General features: G+C 45.4%; 1 protein-coding gene across 2 annotated transcripts in view; it reads left to right on the top strand.

The window, feature by feature from the left end:
* The window catches only part of CARF (calcium responsive transcription factor), a 2,518,000-nt gene that overhangs the window by 1,306,269 nt on the left and 1,194,012 nt on the right, over positions 1 to 17,719 (top strand). The window lies entirely within an intron of this gene.

Below are 17,719 nucleotides of genomic sequence, written 5' to 3'. Positions count from 1 at the left end.
TGTCCCGCCGGATCCGAAGTGCTCGCGCCGGCTCCGATCCACTCTTCGGATCCGAGGGGAGCCGATTGTCGGATCCTTTGGTCGAGGTCGGCTCCCTTCGGCCTTTGATGTAGTGGAGAGGGCTCTGTTGAGGGTCTCGGACCCCGGCACTTGCTTCGGCTCCGTCCGCTCTCCTCTGCACTGGGCCAGGCTTCCACCATCCGGCCCCTGGGACAGCCCGCTTCTGTGCCCCAAGTTGCTTATGGAGCAAATTGCTGCTTGAGGACTCCTCTGACAGCCCCCAGAGGAGGCCCTCGCAAGCATACGCAAAAGGAGGCACATTGACTCCCCCGAGTCTCTCACAGAAGACACGGACTTGGAGGAAGGGGAAGGCTCCCCACGGTCACCCCCCGAGGATGTCTCCTTTGGAGACATCATGGAAATGCTCCGTATTAGGGGGGGGTGGTCTGCCCCCAAGTCTTCCTCGGACGAGTCCGTGTTCTTGGAGGCATTTGAAGCGGGCCCGTCTACCTCTTGGGTGTCCCCCCCTGCCGACCCCCTGGTGGACCTTATTACCACCAGGGCGTGGAAGGAACCGGACACCGTGGAGCCAATTCCCAAAAGACCAGATAGGATCCTTAGTCCGCCCTCTGACAGGACCCATTGGAGTAAGGGGCCTCCTGTAGATGCCATGTTGATGGCGGCCACAAAGAGGGAACTGGCTCAGGAGAGTCCCTCAGTCCACCCACCGAGCAAGGAGTCTCGGATGATGGACCGCTTGGGAAGCGGATGTTCAGTTCGGCGACCTTCTCGGTAAGGCGCTGAACTATTTGGCACATGTTATTCGGATGCAGCGAGATCTTATTAAGGAATACGCTGCATCCCCCCCTGAGTCCATTTCGGAGGAGGACAGAGTTCTGCACTCCACCAAAATGGCCACTCTTAGGTCAGTTACAAATACTTCTATGCGGCTACTCTCCCATGCAACGGGCGCCGCTAGAGCTGCGGGGACAGGACTGGTCACTAGACGTCAGGCCTGGCTCCGTCACTGCGATTTTTCTGAGCCCTTCAAGGCATCGTTTGCGAACGCCTCCTTTGATGGTTCTGCTCTGTTTGGCAAGACCGTTCGCGAGACGTTGACCCAGAGCGAGAAGGACGGGAAGACGCTGTCTGCCGTCGGAATCCGCTTCTCTGCACCCCAGAGGCCCTATTCTAGGAACCAAAAGGGTCAGAAGAAGATGTGGTTCCGGAAGTCGCAGCAGTCCCAGCCTGCTCCGGACAACCAGTCCTTCCGTGGCAGAGGAGGACAAGGAGGACGCCGCCCTAGAGGCAGAGGGGCTCCCAGAAACTTCGGGTCCAGGGAACCTTTCTCTGAACGGCCGCGCAGCAACCCTGAGGGTTGCCCGACTGCTCTACTCTGGAGGCAGTCGGGGACGTTGGGCACCTAGCGGCATGGGAGTCCATAACATCGGACCGCTGGGTTCTCCAAATCATATCCAGGGGATATCGCATTCCTTTCCTTCACCTTCCAAAGTTGAAGTCCCTCCCAGACGTCCCACCCGGTCAACGGGAGGCCGCTTTGGCAGAAATTGGCCATCTGCTAAAGAAAAGAGCCATCCAGCCCGTTCCCCCAGATCGGATCAGGGTTCTACTCCAGATTCTTTTAGTGCCAAAAAGACGGGGAACTAAGACCAATCCTAGACCTCTCTCTTGAATCTGGCAGTCCCCAAAGAAAAATTCGAATGGTCACTCTGCAATCTATTCTCCCCCTTCTGGGAGAAAATCACTGGATGTGCTCGATAGATCTCAAGGACGCGTACTACCACATCCTGATGGACAGGCGCTCCAGGAGGTTTCTCCGCTTCCGGCTGGGAGCCAGTCACTACCAGTTCCGGGTCCTTCCCTTTGGTCTCACCACAGCCCCCAGGGTGTTTACCAAAGTACTAGCAGTGGTAGCGGCCCTCCTGAGGCTTCAGGGGGTGCAGGTCTTTCCCTACCTGGACGACTGGCTCCTTACCGCCCCAACAAGGCATCTACTTCTCTTGGCGCGAGACTCCTTTCTCCATCTTGCTCCATTTCTGGGCATCACAATAAATACAAAAAAGTCCAACCTGGCCCACACAGCTCTTAGATTTCATAGGGGCCAGACTAGACACAAGGAGTTTACGAGCCTTCCTCACTGCGGACAGAGTTCTAAATCTGCAGCTTCAGGTGCGGGCCATTCTCCATTCAAGTTCTGTTCCAGCGGAGTTGGTCCTGAGGGCTCTAGGGTCCATGGCTTCGGCTATAGCACTTCTTCCTCTTGCCAAGCTCAATATGCATTCTACAGTGGACGCTCTTAGTACAGTGGTCTTACCTTGCTCTCCCATGCATCATCCCATAGCGATCAGCAAGGCTTGCAAGCGGTCCCTCTTGTGGTGGCTCCACTCCCGGATCTCCACGAGGGTCGCCCATTTTGTGCTTCTCCCTCTCGCCACGGTGACCACGGACGCCTCCGCCTCGGGTGGGGGCACTTTGGGCGGACAGTCCAAGGCACGTGGAGCGATCCAGAGACCTTACTGCATATCAATGATCTAGAGATGAGAGCAGTGCTCTTAGCGTTGCTAGCACTTCAGGACTTTCTTCCCTTGGGAACAATTGCGATTCAATCGGACAATATGTCTGTTGTCTGGTACATCAACAAGCAAGGGGAACAAGGTCTTACCCTCTTTGTCGAGAGGCCATGAGAGTTTGGGAATGGGCAATCTCCACCAATCGCTTTCTCATAGCAACGCACATTCGGTCGGTCCAACATCCTAGCGGACAAGCTCAGTCGCACCATTCTGACCCCTTACGAGTGGTCTCTCAATTGTCAAGTAGCGAACGCATATTCGCACGGTGGGGAACCCTTCATGCGATCTTTTGCTTCTCCCTCAAACACCAAGTGCGACAGTTTTTCGCTCTAATACCTCCTCCCGGAGGTACCCCAAGAGACGCTCTGGTGCATGCTTGGCCACCCGGTCTTCTGTATGCCTATCCACCCTTGCCTCTGATGCTGCAAGTTCTTCAGAAAGCCTCTCGGGTGGGTTGCAGAATGATTCTCATTGCTCCATTCTGGCCTCGACAGATCTGGTTCCCCTTCCTAAGGTCTCACTCGGTGAATCCTCCTTGGATTCTAGATCCCATCCCGGATCTGATATCCCATCCATCCTGCATTCCTCCTCCGAACCTGGACAACCTGAAGCTGACCGCTTGGCTGCTCCAGTTCCACTCTTGATAAGGACTCCCGGTATTTCTTCACCGGTAAAGGCTATTTTGGTGGCGGCTCATAAACCATCCACTAGAAAGGTTTACCGAAGCAAATGGAAACGTTTCTCTGTGTGGGCGGAGCGGCAAGGCCTAAATCCCTTCACGGTACCTCTCCCGATAGTGCTTGATTTTCTAACCTCTCTCTTTAATGATGGTGCCAGCAGTTCCACAGTCAAAGTTCAACTGGCGGCAATTTCTCACTATCACATTGGTCAAGATTCTAATCCTCTTATGTCAGCCAAATTGTGTAAAACATTTCTTAAAGGTACTTTTCTTCTCAGGCCCCCTATAAAACAAGCAGTTCCTCCTTGGGACCTTTCTTTGGTCCTACAGGCCTTGACCGCTCCCCCTTTCGAGCCCGCGGCTACGGTGGATCTCAAATTCTTGTCCTATAAGACAGCCTTTTTGGTAGCCATTACATCAGCCAAGAGAGTTTCTGAACTTCAAGCTTTATCAGCTAAACCTCCTTACTTGGTATTTCATCCGGACCGTGTCTCCCTCAGGACCAATCCGTCCTTCCTTCCTAAAATCGCTTCTGAAGCAAACATCAATCAATCAATTAACCTCCCTGTTTTCTTCCCTAAATATGAAAACAAAGGTGAATATAAGCTACACTCACTAGATGTTCACAGGCAACTTAGATTTTATCTCAACAGGACAGCTGGTCATAGGCCAGCTGTTTATTTCCTTTGCAAAATTCAATTTGGGCAAGCCAATTACTAAAGTTTCTCTGTCCCGCTGGATTTCACAGTGCATTTTATTGGCTTATCAAGCGTCAGGAAGGCCCGCACCGGGGGGTGTTCATGCCCATTCAACCCGGTCAGTATCTACCTCGGCAGCCTTCAAGGCTAGGATTCCTCTAGATGATATTTGTGCAGCAGCCACGTGGGCTTCATCTCATACATTTATTTCCCACTATAAGTTGGATCTTCAATCTAGGGGTAGAGCATCCTTTGGCTCCGCGGTGCTCCGGAATATCCTTCCATGATGGCCGCCCAAGATTCAGGTAGCTGGGGACTCTGTCCCACAGGTTGCAGACAAATGAATATCCTACTTCAGATTTAGAAGTTATGTACTCACCATAACGTTCCATCTGAGTAGGTGTATTCATTTGTCTGCAACCATCCCGCCCTCCTATCCCCCTGGCCTTTCAGTTTCCTGCATATTCTTTGTTACCCTTTTTAGGGTATTCTTGCTTTGGCAAACTCGATCTGAGGTCATGAGGGTAGAGCAGGGCATTATGGGTGAGGGGAGGAGCTGAGAGCTTGGATCCATAGCTGGAAAACCATGCCGGTTCGGATCCGATATCGGATCCATAACCCACAGGTTGCAGACAAATGAATACACCTACTCAGATGGAACGTTATGGTGAGTACATAACTTCTAATTGATTTGTAATTCTGTTTAAATTGTACTGTGGATCATTTCTCCCCTGGCCTCCTCTGAAGATGTGCTCGTATCCAGTCTGCCTTTCCTAAATAAAATAAAAATAAATAATTACTGTAACTGTGATTATGATCAGTTCAAAACCTGAAATACTGTGGAGTGGATTAGATTGCAGAATTTCAGCAACAGCATTTTTAACAGTGAATCTGTTGTCCTTTTCATTCTTCCTCAAAAATGGGTTTGTATCCAAACCTTGGATCCAACTTGGCTGCATACACTAGACTTCGGATCCAGCTCTTGAGCTCCACCCTGTACCCATAATGCTCTATTCCATCCCCATTACCCCAGATCTCATTTGCACCGATCGAGGTTAGATGCAGGTTCCACTCTCGAGCTAGTAAGGTTGATTTTTTTCATAGTTGTTATGTTATCCTTTTTTTCTTATATGTTGTTGTGTCTTTCGGCACAGCGGAACTCCAGTCCGCTAATGATTGGTAGTTGATTTTTACGTGCCGAGTTACCAGCCCTGACGCACAACATTCAACGAAGGTACGCCCATTCACGCATGTCTCCATCTTTATTTCCCTCTGTTTTTCGCTGGGCATCAAGTATTAGTACTCTCTTCTGTGCTGTCTCTTTGCTTCTCCTACTTTGATAGTTCTTTCCACTATACTGCTGTTGGTATAATTTCTTCTCTATCTCTTTAGGTAATTCTTTAAATACCATTATTGGTATTCACCTGCTTTATTTTAGATCTGGTTGATGTTCTTCGTGTTTCACTGTTGTAGTCATCACATTTGGGTTATCTGCTTGCAGTAGCCCTCAGTCGGCCTGATTATCAAAGTCTTGGGTCCTACGCCGGTTGCTGTCCCATCTTCCATGACATCAGGTAGTCAAGAGGTATAAAGCATGCAGCCGATGCCATTACATCAGTCTTTCTTGCCGTGCGGTGCCTGGAGCAGAAGCAGTTCGCAAGTGCTGGTCGGCCGACTCCTGAAATTTTCGTTTTCGAGTTTCAGATCCGAAGTCTTCAACTAAGCTAAGTACTCTGTTGGGGATCCTTTTTCTTACTCTTAACTGATGTCAGTAAAAGTTAACAATTGTATTTCTTGTGGAAAGCAAATACCTCATAAAGATTTTCATTCATACTGCATTCCTTGCTTAGGCCCAGACCACGACGTACCTCGCTGTCAGTTTTGTGCCTTATTCTAACCTCGTACTATTCGTCATCGATTCATTTACGCATCTAAATATTTTGGTACTCGGTTCAATTATCCAGAAATGGCTTCGGTAAGCCACCCGACTACCAACATTCTGAAAGAACGCAAAGATAAAGACAGAGACAGACTGCATAGGTCCAAAGCTGCCGACAACGCTTCTCCTAAGCTAGTCGCCACTTCGCTGGTACTCAGTGAGGTGCTTTCGCAGCCCCTGATATCTGCTACTTCAGATTTGCAGGCCTCTACTGAGACCCATTCAGAGTCCGGTATGCACCGAGATGCTTCTTCGACTGTGGAACCTGTGGATGTCTCTACCTTGGATGGGTCCGGAGCTGCTGTGCAGGCACCGGCTTCTGAGGGTGTATTCAGGCCTATTGACTTGCATATTAAACCAGTGCCATCTTCTTCATGGCCTAAAACTCAATCCATGCCAAGAAAACCGACACCCAAACCGCATGGTCAGGCCCCTATGCCTAAAAAACAAATAAGAATGGCTGAAGACATTATTACTCTAATCAGGGGAAGCCACCCTTCCCTCTCTGAGACATAGGACTGATTTTCTTTCTGATTCTTCTGATCAGGATTTTGAAATTTCTGTTTTCTCTGATGACCATGATTTGCCCTTATCTACCTATGAGGATTCTGATGCAGAGGACTCCATTCCCTCTGCTTCCCCTCCAGAGGATTTCTCTTTTGGTGAAACCTTGCATACTCTTAGGGAGCATTTTCACTAGGAAAGCCAGGATTACTCTGATTCCAAAAAGAGGCTTAGGGAATTCTTACTCCTGCCTCAACACAGGCCTTTAGCTATCCCTCCTGTACTGGACATTGTAGATGATGCCTTCTCGGAATCTAGCCTGACCCCTGAATCTTTACCTCCTGCTCCCAGAAAACCTGATAGGTATTACAGGGTACCTGACTCTCACAAGTTCATCTTTAAAAATCCTACTGCGGATCCTGAGACCATTTCACAGGGACCAAAGGGCATTAAGGCTACCATTGCCAAAAATCCTACCCCCTCTGATAGAGATTCGAGGGCACTGGATAGATGGGGTAAGAAAGTATACACTTCGCAACTTTGGCCATTAGGGCCTTAAACTGCCAGTTTCATATGTTAAAGTATCAGCAGCATATTATTGGATCGCATAAACAGAAAATTATGTTGATCCTGACTGTGCTGAAAGTAAAGATTTACAGGATTTAATACATTCTGCTGAACAAGTTGGAAAACATACTTTGCAATGTGGTTTTGATTCATTAGAGGCATCTTGCAGGGCTGCTGTCACTGAGTCTGTACTTAGAAGGCATGCTTGGCTTAAGGAGCAATCTTTGCCAGATCATGTTAAAGCTAAATTGCTGGATGCTCCCTTAAACCAAGACCGCCTCTTTGGCAACAAAGCAGAAGAAGTACTTAAAATGATGGAGGAAAAAGATAAATCTATGCAAACTGTTAAAGATTTCCTGCAAGTACAGCCTCCCAGATTTAGTAGGCATTGGCCGTCTAAGAATTGGTCCTTTCCTGCCACTTCCAGGCCTTTTCAGTCCAAACCCAGAACCAGCAGAACACCCAGGCTTCAGTCCCAAGGTACTCACAGGCCTAAGCAGTGGGGGGGCTCCCACTTCCAAACCAGGGAGTAATAAGACTCCACCCATATGGTAAACTGTCTCAATGACTCAACGTTAAACCTTCCAAGCCCTGCTCAACTGACTGTTCCTTTAGGGGGAAAGATCGCCCTGCATGCAAAAAATTGGGAACTCATTACCCAGGACAAATGGGTTTTAAATATAGTTTCCCAAGGATACAGATTCTGGCTCCTTACCAGCCCCAAATGGTTTGCCAGATCTACCCCCAAATCAGTGGGCAGAGGCTCAAAAGCAAGTTCTCTCTCTTTTAAGCATCAGGGCTATTCAACATGTCCCAGAACAAGAATGGGGACAAGGTTTCTACTCAAGACTTTTCCTGGTACCCAGGAAAGACAGTTCCTGGCATCCTATCCTGGACCTGTCTATCCTAAACACATTTTTGGTAATCCCAAAATTCAAGATGCTAACTCTTCAATAGCTGCTTTCCATGCTAGGCAAAGATGCCTGGTTGGCAACACTGGATTTAAAGGAAGCCTATCTGCACATCCCAAAAAGGGAATCTTGCAGAAGATACCTACGCTTCAGAGCAGGCTAAATGCACTATCAGTTCTCTGCACTGCCCTTTGGCTTATCTACTGCACTCAGGGTATTCACAAAGTGCCTAACTCCAGTCATTGCATTTTGCAGGCAAAGAAATGTTCAGATATGCCCATACCTGGGCGATTGTCTAATTCAGGCAGATAGCCAGGACATGCTATTAAATCATCTGGTATTTGTAAAGAAATTGCTAACATCTCTAGGGTACACCATAAACGAAAAGAAATCACATCTTGTACCCTGCCAACAAATTGTATTCCTGGGGGCAAGCTTGAATACAACTTCCCAGATGGCTTACCTCACACCAGAGAAACAAGTTCATTTGACAGTCTTCTTCAAACTACTGGCCACGAAGACCCAGCTATCTGCAAGGAAAATACTGCAAGCCCTGGGGTTCATGGCCTCTTGCATTCTACTAATTCCATATGCAAGACTGCATATGAGGAAACTACAATGGTATCTAAAAAGCCTATGGTGACAACATTCTCAGGATCTAGAATCAATGATTCCTATCATACCTTGTCTACAGATAGAGTTCCTTTGGTGGGCAGAGGCCTGCCACCAAAACAAGGGACTGCCATTCACTCTATCCCCTGCCACCCAAACCCTAACAACAGACGAATCAGACTATACATGGGGGGCTCACTTGGCAGGGCAGTGCATTCAGGGCAAATGGAACCCAAATCAAATGCACCTGCACATCAATCAAAAAGAAATGTTAGCTGTACAGAATGCTATGACAGCCTTCGAGGACCACATTCTTCCTGGACAATTATTGGTAAAGATGGACAACACCACTGTTATGTGGTACATAAACAAGCAGGGGGTAACCCACTCATACCCTCTCTGCAGACTAGCCATGGCTCTGTGGAACACAGCCTTCAGCTACCAAGTGCACCTACAGGCTCAGTTTCTGCCAGGAAAGCTAAATACACTGGCAGACAACCTAAGCAGAAATCTCATGGACCCACACGATTGGAAACTGGAACCAAAGATATTCAGCATGTTGAGAAACAAATGGGGGAGCCCAGAGATGGACCTGTTTGCCTCCTCCCAAAACTACCAATTGGACAAATTCTGCACAAGGACTCCCCACAGACAAACTTGGAAGGTGGATGCCCTGTCCTTCACCTGGAGAAACCTATCAGTTTATGCCTTTCCCCCTCTGCCTCTCCTCTCCAAGGTACTACTAAAGATCAAACAGGGCAAACCAAGGACAATACTGATTGCACCAGACTGGCACGCCAACACTGGTATCCCCTCTTGTGCAGTGTGTCACTGCTGGCACCATGGCACCTGCCTCAGACCTCTGCCCTGCTGTCCCAGCAGGAGGGCCAGATTCTCCACCCACAGCTTCAAACCCTGAACCTGGCACCCTGGCTAATTACCTGATCTCTCCGTTACCATCCCTCAGTAAGCAAGTGATGGATGTCATTCTGGAGGCAAGGAGGCCTAGTAGTAGAAAATCCTATGCTGCAAAATGGAAAATAGTCTGTTCCTGGAGCCAAAATCAGGGGATGGGCACATCGGCACCCAATTTACTCCATATTCTTCGATACTTAACTGAGATGCTTCACAAGGGCCTTTCCTTTTCCTCCATCAAAATTCATGCCTCAGCCGTTTCAGCTCATTACAATACAGAACCACCCCTCTTCTCTCATCCACTGCTAAAGCAATTCCTCAGAGGGGCCAAAAACTTAAGACCACCCAGGAGAGCCCCTACTCCAACCTGGGACCATAACTTTGTATTGGAAAAGCTCACTCTACCTCCCTTTGAGCCAGCTGCAAATGCAAAGTTGAAATTCCTTTAGTGGAAAACAGCCTTCCTTCTAGCCATCACTTCAGCAAGAAATGTGTCCGAATTACAGGCCCTCATGGCAGTGGAGCCTTTCATCATCTTTCATGCTGACAGGGTGTCCCTCAGGACCAATCCCTCCTTCATGCCCAAGGTGGTATCCATTGTGGCCCTTAATCAGTCCATTCATTTGCCAACCTTTTTTTTCTAATCCACAGAACAAAGGGGAACGAATACTGCACTCCTTGGACGTGCACAGACAACTTAGATTTTACTTGGACAGGACTAAGCCTCTCAGGAAATCTGAACAGCTGCTGGTTGCATTTGCTGCAGAGGCAGAGGGGAAGGCCATTTTAAAGCAAACCATTTCTAAGTGGATAGGCCATTGCATTCATTTCTGCTATAAGCACCATGGAAAACCTACCCCACGGGATAAGACCACATTCAACCAGGGCTGCATCTACCTCTACAGCCTTTCTCATGGTGTCCCTAATAAGGACATCCTAGATGCTGCTACCTGGAGTTCTGTACATACCTTCACCGAGCATTACCACTTGCCAATTTTTCTAAATCCAGAGCGGGCTTTGCCACAGCAGTCTTGCAGGGCCTTATAGCTGGTCCTAATGCTATCTAATTACCTCCTCCCATCCTTAGCTTTGGGAATTTACCCAAATGTGATGACTACAACAGTGAAACATGAAGAACATAGTACAGTTGTGTACACTTACCATAAATATAGATGTTCGAGTGTATTCACTGTTGCAGTCCTGGTTATCTTCCCTCCAGCCCCCAAATTGTATTGACTATACTTCTATTCTTGTTTACTATGCTTAAAGCTTTTTGGTGCATTTGCTTTTTTGTTGGAGGTGTAACCTTGTATATAATTGCTTCCCATTATGGGGCACCTGACATCTGGGGCAAGAAAAACTGATGTAATGGCATGCTTTTATACCCCTGACTACCTGACATCATGTAAGATGAGACAGCATCTGACGTAGGACCCAAGACTTCGATAATCAGGCCGACTGAAGGCTACTGCAAACAGATAACCAAAATGGGATGACTGCAACAGTGAATACACTCAAACATCTACATTTGTGGTAAGTGTACACAACTGTACTTTTCCTCTTCAGTAAAAAAAAAAAAAAAAAAAAAAAAAAGTGTCTCTCTCAGCCTTTTTTTTGTGTTCTGTACACTCTGTTGTTTTTTCCGCTATGTCAGAGGACCAGACAGTTTTTAAAAAATGCACTTCTTGTGGGCGTAAAATCCCCAGTTCAGATGTCCACAAGAAGTGTGTTCACTGCTTAGGAACAGACTGTCTCAGTATGGCCTGCACGGTATGCTCTACCTTTAACCCCAGAACATTAGCTGACTGGCGCAATAAGTTAATTTTAAAGGACTACTACCAGCTTCTTCTAGCGCTCAAACCCCCTCTAAATCAGCCCAAGTTAGATTCTTCAAAAGTAAAAAAGAGGTCTCCTCTGAAATTCCTTAGTATTTCCCTCGAGCAGTTGGAAAAGATACGTAAAATTTCAGATCTGACTTTCTCGGATCCTAAACAGTACTCTGATCTGACAGCGTCAGGTCCCATTATGATATTTCCACTCCCTTCTACTTCCTCATCAGATCCTAGGCCCTTGGATCCAAGAGCTAGTTCTGCCCAAAGAAGCTGTATCCTGGAATATACAGTTAAACCAGTATCCCCCTCCTTGCCACTTCAGCTCTTCCAAATGCTGAAGAAATATTCCAGGTTGTCTTCCATGGTGGCTTCCAGGTTTTCCAGGAGTTTCAGAGGCAGATGTGGAAATTTGTCAGGGCTCAGATCCAGATGGGGGGGTCCTTCCAGCTCTGTCCTCTCTTGAATCCATGAGTGCACCTACAAATTCCATACTGTCTCATCTCCGATCCATAGTTTGAGTCCCAGGGTCTGAGCTCCCCAAGAGGTTCGGCATCAGATCTGAGGAAAGTTTCTTCCTGGACTCCAATGGTTTCCCTGACCAGTTCTGCTCCAATATCCTCAGATCAGAGCAGTCTCGGAACCAAGATGTTGATGTCGGATCTGAGGGGTTGGATTTAGCTCTGATTTTGTTGGATCCATCCCTTCCTCTTGGAGCTTTGTCCCAATACAGCTTGGATCTGATTCTCCCCTTGAGGCTCAGATCCGGGGCTGACCCCAGCCTACCTTCTTTGGAAGCATTGGCTTCAGTGAAGGGGGAAAGGGTTTCCCTGCTCCTTCGGCTTTCAAGGTGGAAGAAAGGGCTTTTTCTTTCCACAGAGAGCCATTGTCTCTTGTCTCGGATCCTACCCATCTCCCTCTTTGGTTCTGAGTTCATCAGACTTATTCCACATGGTCAGTCAATTCCAGGAAGTCTCCAGGCAGTTCCCTTAGAGGACGTTCCCCTCTCTTTCAACACCTTCCCTGAACATCCCACAAAGTAGGTCCTTCAGTAGACAATGTGTAAGAGGACATGGAGTCTCTCAAAGATGATACTGATTTTGATGAGGGATACGGATCCCCCGGATCACCACCCGATGACATCTCCTTTGGAAATTGAAAAATTAATTTTTGTTATTGTAGTTACTATGGTGCTTCTTACTGTGATGGATTTTAAGTCTTCTTAAGACACTCAGTCTTGCTGGCTGGATTCTGCTGAAATCAAAGACTGGTTATAGTTGCATTCACAGTCTGTTGCATACAGAAACTTGCAGAATATACACTGATGAGAGAATATACTTTGCAGCATCAACTCAGAGCAGTAACAAATAACTTTTTATAACAAACCACACGGACTAATGTTGCAGCTTCAGGTACTGTTCTACTTTACTTCTCATATAGTACAGATGATGTGAGAGGTATAACATTTACCTTGGGACAAATGTGTCCATACCAATACCCCTAACATAACTGGATTTAATACAGACTTTATATATATTTTTAGTTAAGCACGCACCCTCTTGGTTTTGGAAAGATACTGCCTTGATGACACAAATGCTGACACATCTGTTGTGCAATTGCTGATAAATGAAGAAAAGCATATTTTTAAGGAAACTCCTTGTGGATAAACTTTCTTATAAAAGCATATTTTTAAACTTTCTTAGAAAAGCATATTTTTCAAGGAAACGCCTTGTAGATAAACACATGTCCTGTTGTCCATTCTTTAAAGAAAGCGGATTAGTTTTTTTTCTGATATATCCTGTTTTTTTTACATTCTTGCCAAGTCTGTAAGAAGTCAGCTTTCTTGATATGTGTGTAATACACTCATAAGCAAGTTCCTTATTTTTTTAAGCCACAGTCATTTAGTATGGATGCTGATCACGTTACTAAACTCTGTTTCTACATTTCAGCAAGCTTTATCTTATTCCTTATTTATGTTGCATAGTTGTAGCAAAGTTACTTTCAACCTTAAAACCTAGTTGAGCATAATCTTACAATTTCCTCATTTTACTTTAAAACATACTTAAAACACTTTATACTGATATGTATTTTGATCACATTATATAGAAAACGCATTAAGAAACAAAATCTTTAGTCTTCTTTTGATACACAAGTCAAAATGCAATTTTACATAGTTAATACAATGATATCAAATATTACTACTAAAACTGAATATATTTAACAACTTTTTCTTTTGCAGACCATTCTGTGAAAATATTTTATCAGTTATGAGCTGTGTCTGCTTTAATTTAAATTTTTTAACTTGATTAATTTATTCTTTTGCAATCACAGATTTTAATTTATGACTTAGTACTCTTTTATTAACTCTTTGCACCTGTTGAATTAACGCTTTACTTTTATTTATTATTTTATATCAAAAGATTAGAGATAGTTCTTGTCTCTTATAGATATTAGTCTATGTTCTACTCCAAGCATTTGTACACTGTTGAAAATATAATGTTTTAATGTAATTTTAACCATAACATTGTGGTCATGTCTCTGAACTGCCCATTAACATCTTGGTTGACAGTGAAGTGAACATAAAGTACTGAACTGGGCTTAGATATTTGAATGTAATTATTTCAGTATATTTAATACTTGAGGATTTAAAAAAAAAAACATGATGTATACACTAAAGAATGTTATGTACATATTAGTCCATTAGCTGTATGAATATAATATTTAATTTTCCTTTAACTGGGGTAACCAATAAGACTCCAACGTAAAACCAGTGATATTACAACTTGACAAATTACTACTAGACATTAATTTCATTTGTACTGAATTCTTTACATATTTGTACATAGTCCAATCTACAAATTTAGTAACATTAGCATCAAGCAAAATCTTGGAAAATTCTTATGTCTCTTTAGAAATATCTAGTGGAATTGCCACCAGAGGCAACTACATACCCAGAAATTAGAAACATTTATGCTTTTTGCATACCAACATTGTCTTGCCAAAAACATTAAAAAATAGTGACCATTTATGCTCAATTTTTACATATCTTTACATTTTCTTGTGTAGCTTTAATAAAGCAATTTTAAGTCATCTCTTATATAGCTTTACAGCTTAACAGGCTGTAAATAGAATTTAATAAACAATACAATAATAACTAGCATGATAGCTATTAGCAACTTGTAAAATAGCTTATCCTGTCAGGTTTAATCCAGTATTTCTAATGCACTAATACCTGTTTTTCCCTCCCCCCCAAAGAGTATTGTCAAAAAAGAATGAGATATTATTTCTTCTCTGTAGCTTTATTTTAGACCCTTTTGCAATACATACTGCTCACACAGTCAGTGTAAAACTGAGAAGGTACCCCTCCCCTGGTAGTACTGCAGTATTGTTTATTTGCTTTGTGCTGTGAGAATAAAATGTTTACCAGCCCAACACTTTGGTTATACATTTGCTTTATTGGGTTATTAAACTATAGACCTTTGTCTGATTTGATAATTTTTGGCTGTTTTTAATGACAGAATATATTTTTTTTCTGTTGCCTTTGCTGTCTACTACTAATAGTAGTTATTTGTACCTTCCTGTATAATTGGTTTGAAGTTTATGTATACTATAGCCCATTTGTTGGCTGTACTTGATGTAACTGAGTTTTTTTACTTTTATCAGTGACATGTATGCACAATTGTGATATTTTATTACATTTACCAAATAATGTTGCATTTGAACATTTTAACAATTATGTTTTAGTAACAATAAGTTTTTAGAAAAACTCAAGCCACTTGTTTGGTAATCGGTCTTGTTTCTTATCTGCTCAACATTTCCTGTAACTATTCATCCAGTCTAGGAAGGTCTGAGCTCACATTTCAGTTAACCCTTTTAGCATTTTTCCTTTAATCATCTGTTAGTAAAATGCAGTTATAAAACACTTAGTATTAATATTTGTGATTTGCATAACTATGCAAACTGAACATTATATGTGAAGTTGTTCAGTCTCGCCATTTGTTCTTTACACGTGGGTTCGGAGCCGATCCATTGGCTCCAAGTCTGCCGCTTTCCAAGCTCAAGATCTTTGAGTTAGCTCGAAGCACAGTTCCTATCCCATGATGCTCTCCTACCAACCCCAGATCTAGTTTGCCACTGCAACGGATCGCACGATCTTCGGAGGAAGCTCAGGCCAGTAACCTTCTTTATTATCTTAAAAGAATTTAAAATTTCTTATTAGACTATCAGGGATCAGATATTTGTGAGACTTCTCATATTTCTTGTAATTGTTCAGTGAGTAATTGGAAATTATATTTTTGTCTTCTAATTCGGAGCGGTTGCTCCTAGGCCTTTAGCCTTTCTTGAGTTGCATTTACTTGATAGAGCTTTGTCAAATTGAATTCCCTATCCCCTTATTTTTCTTAGAATTATTGTATTTGAACGTTTTTCTGTCACATTATTCTCATAGTCATTGCAGTTCAGGGATCTGAACTTTCTAAGGTGTTCTGTGGTTTCGACTTTTTGATATTGTTATTAGGGATCTGATATTTGTGTGTAATTTCTGTTTATAATGTCTGAGAAACAAAAATTCTGGATTTAAAAGGTGTGACTGTGCTCAGATGTCCATCACCGATAACCATGTTTCTTGTGTGTACTGCTTGGGTCCACTACATTTACAAGAATATTGCTCTATCTGCCATTCCTTCAGTGGCAGGGTTTTATTAGAAAGGCAAAGGAAATTGGTCGATAGAGGGCAGTTGAAGCCAGATTTTCAAGAAGCATTAGACAAGACTGACCAGACCTCCAAGTCCTCGAAGGGGTCAAAGTCTTCTAAGGTGTCATCAGAGCAGAAGTCTTCTGTTCCGAGCACCTCTGGGAAGACTCGATCGCCAACTCCACAGCCTTGGGAGCCGTGCACCGAAATCTTACCTCTGAGCCAAATCGTGTTGGAGCCGGTGTCAGAAGTTTTTAAGTCCCCAATCCTTAAGTCGGTGGCTTCTTCAGCTCTTTCAACCCGTACTACCGGTATCCTTTCCGACATCGATGTGAACCGCGTGGTGCAGAGACTTTTGGTGAACCCGGTCCTGGCCAAATTGCTTTCAGCTTTGACACCTACAACCCCCACCACGATTTCTGCTCCTCCTCCGAGGCCAGTTGAGCCTTCGGAGCTGGAAAGAGAGGATCTGATAGTGGTGGAACCCTCGGAGCCGAGGCCTGTTCCAGTGCCCATGGCTCCATCTACCTTGACTTCTTCGGTTCCGATCGAAGAGTCTCGGAGCTGACACTCTCTCGCTGGTTCCGGGGGAGAGTCGAACCGACGCTTCAGTTCCGACTCTCCCTCTCGGGGCTTTGGTGCAGATGAGCTCGGTTCTGTCCTCTGGTTCGGAGCCTGTGGTCTCAGCCCCTGGGAGGTTGCCATCTTCTTCGGAACTGGCGGACTCCTCGAGTCGGGAAACCGGTGCCTTCAATGCCATGAGGAGGGTCATGTCTGCTAAGACCCTTACTTCTTCGGATCTTTCCTCTTCCTCCCCTAAAGGGCCGTGTTCTGTCTCTACACCACAGGTCCCCACCAAGCGTCGAGACCCAGAGCCTCAGGTAACCCCATTGGATGACCCCTGCTTGACTGAGACTTCGGACGCCCCCACTGATGAAGTCCCCAGAAAAAGACTGTGCAAGAGGAGGCATTTAGAGTCCCCTCAGGAATCCTTAACAGCAGACACTGACTTAGAGGAATCAGAAGGGTCCCCTCGGTCCTACTCTGAGGATGTCTCATTTGCAGACATCCTGGAAATATTAAGGCAAAGGGATGACTGGCAGTCCTTTACCTCTACTGAGGATGAGTCAGTGCTCCTGAAGGCCTTTGGGTCTCAAATTTCCACCTCCTGGGTTACTCCACCCTTTGATGAATTAATGGACTTGGTCGCTCAAAGGGCGTGGGAGTCTCCTGATTCCATGGAGCTGGTCCCTCGGCGGCCCAAAAAATTTATCACCTCCCCTCAAGGCATGTCTGTTTTTACGAAGGTAGTCCTTGATGCCATGGTCTTGGAGCCGGTATCAGAGGTACCACTGTCTACTATCCTTCTCTCGGTGACTGCTTCGATCCCTTCGACCCGTTCTTCAAGGCCACTTTCCGACTCCGATGTGGACCGAGTGGTACAGAAGCTTATGGAGAACTCGGCTTTGTCAAAATTACTCGAGGTTTCGTCCCAGTTGGTTTCGAAACTCGAAGCGATTCCAGTTCCCTCGACACTTCCTCCTCCGAGACCCGTCGAGTCATCGGTGTTAGGAGTCGAAGAACCGATGATTGTAGAGCCCTCGGTGCCGAAGCCTCCAGTAGTGCTATCGGCTCCGTTGACCTCGACTCCTTCGGAACCAGCCGGAGAGTCTCGGAGCCGAACATCTTTCCTAGGTTCCGGGGGGGATAGTCGAACCGAGATTTCGGTTCCGACTCTTCCTCTCAGTGCCTCGGCTCAGATCAGTTCGGATCCGTCCTTG

The sequence above is a fragment of the Protopterus annectens genome, chromosome 6.part0 (assembly GCF_019279795.1).
Source record: "Protopterus annectens isolate FY-2018-M chromosome 6.part0, PAN1.0, whole genome shotgun sequence".
Taxonomy (NCBI): Eukaryota; Metazoa; Chordata; order Ceratodontiformes; family Protopteridae; genus Protopterus; species Protopterus annectens.
The sequence above is the reverse complement of the archived record's forward strand: the minus strand, read 5'-3'. Positions and strand labels throughout refer to the sequence as shown.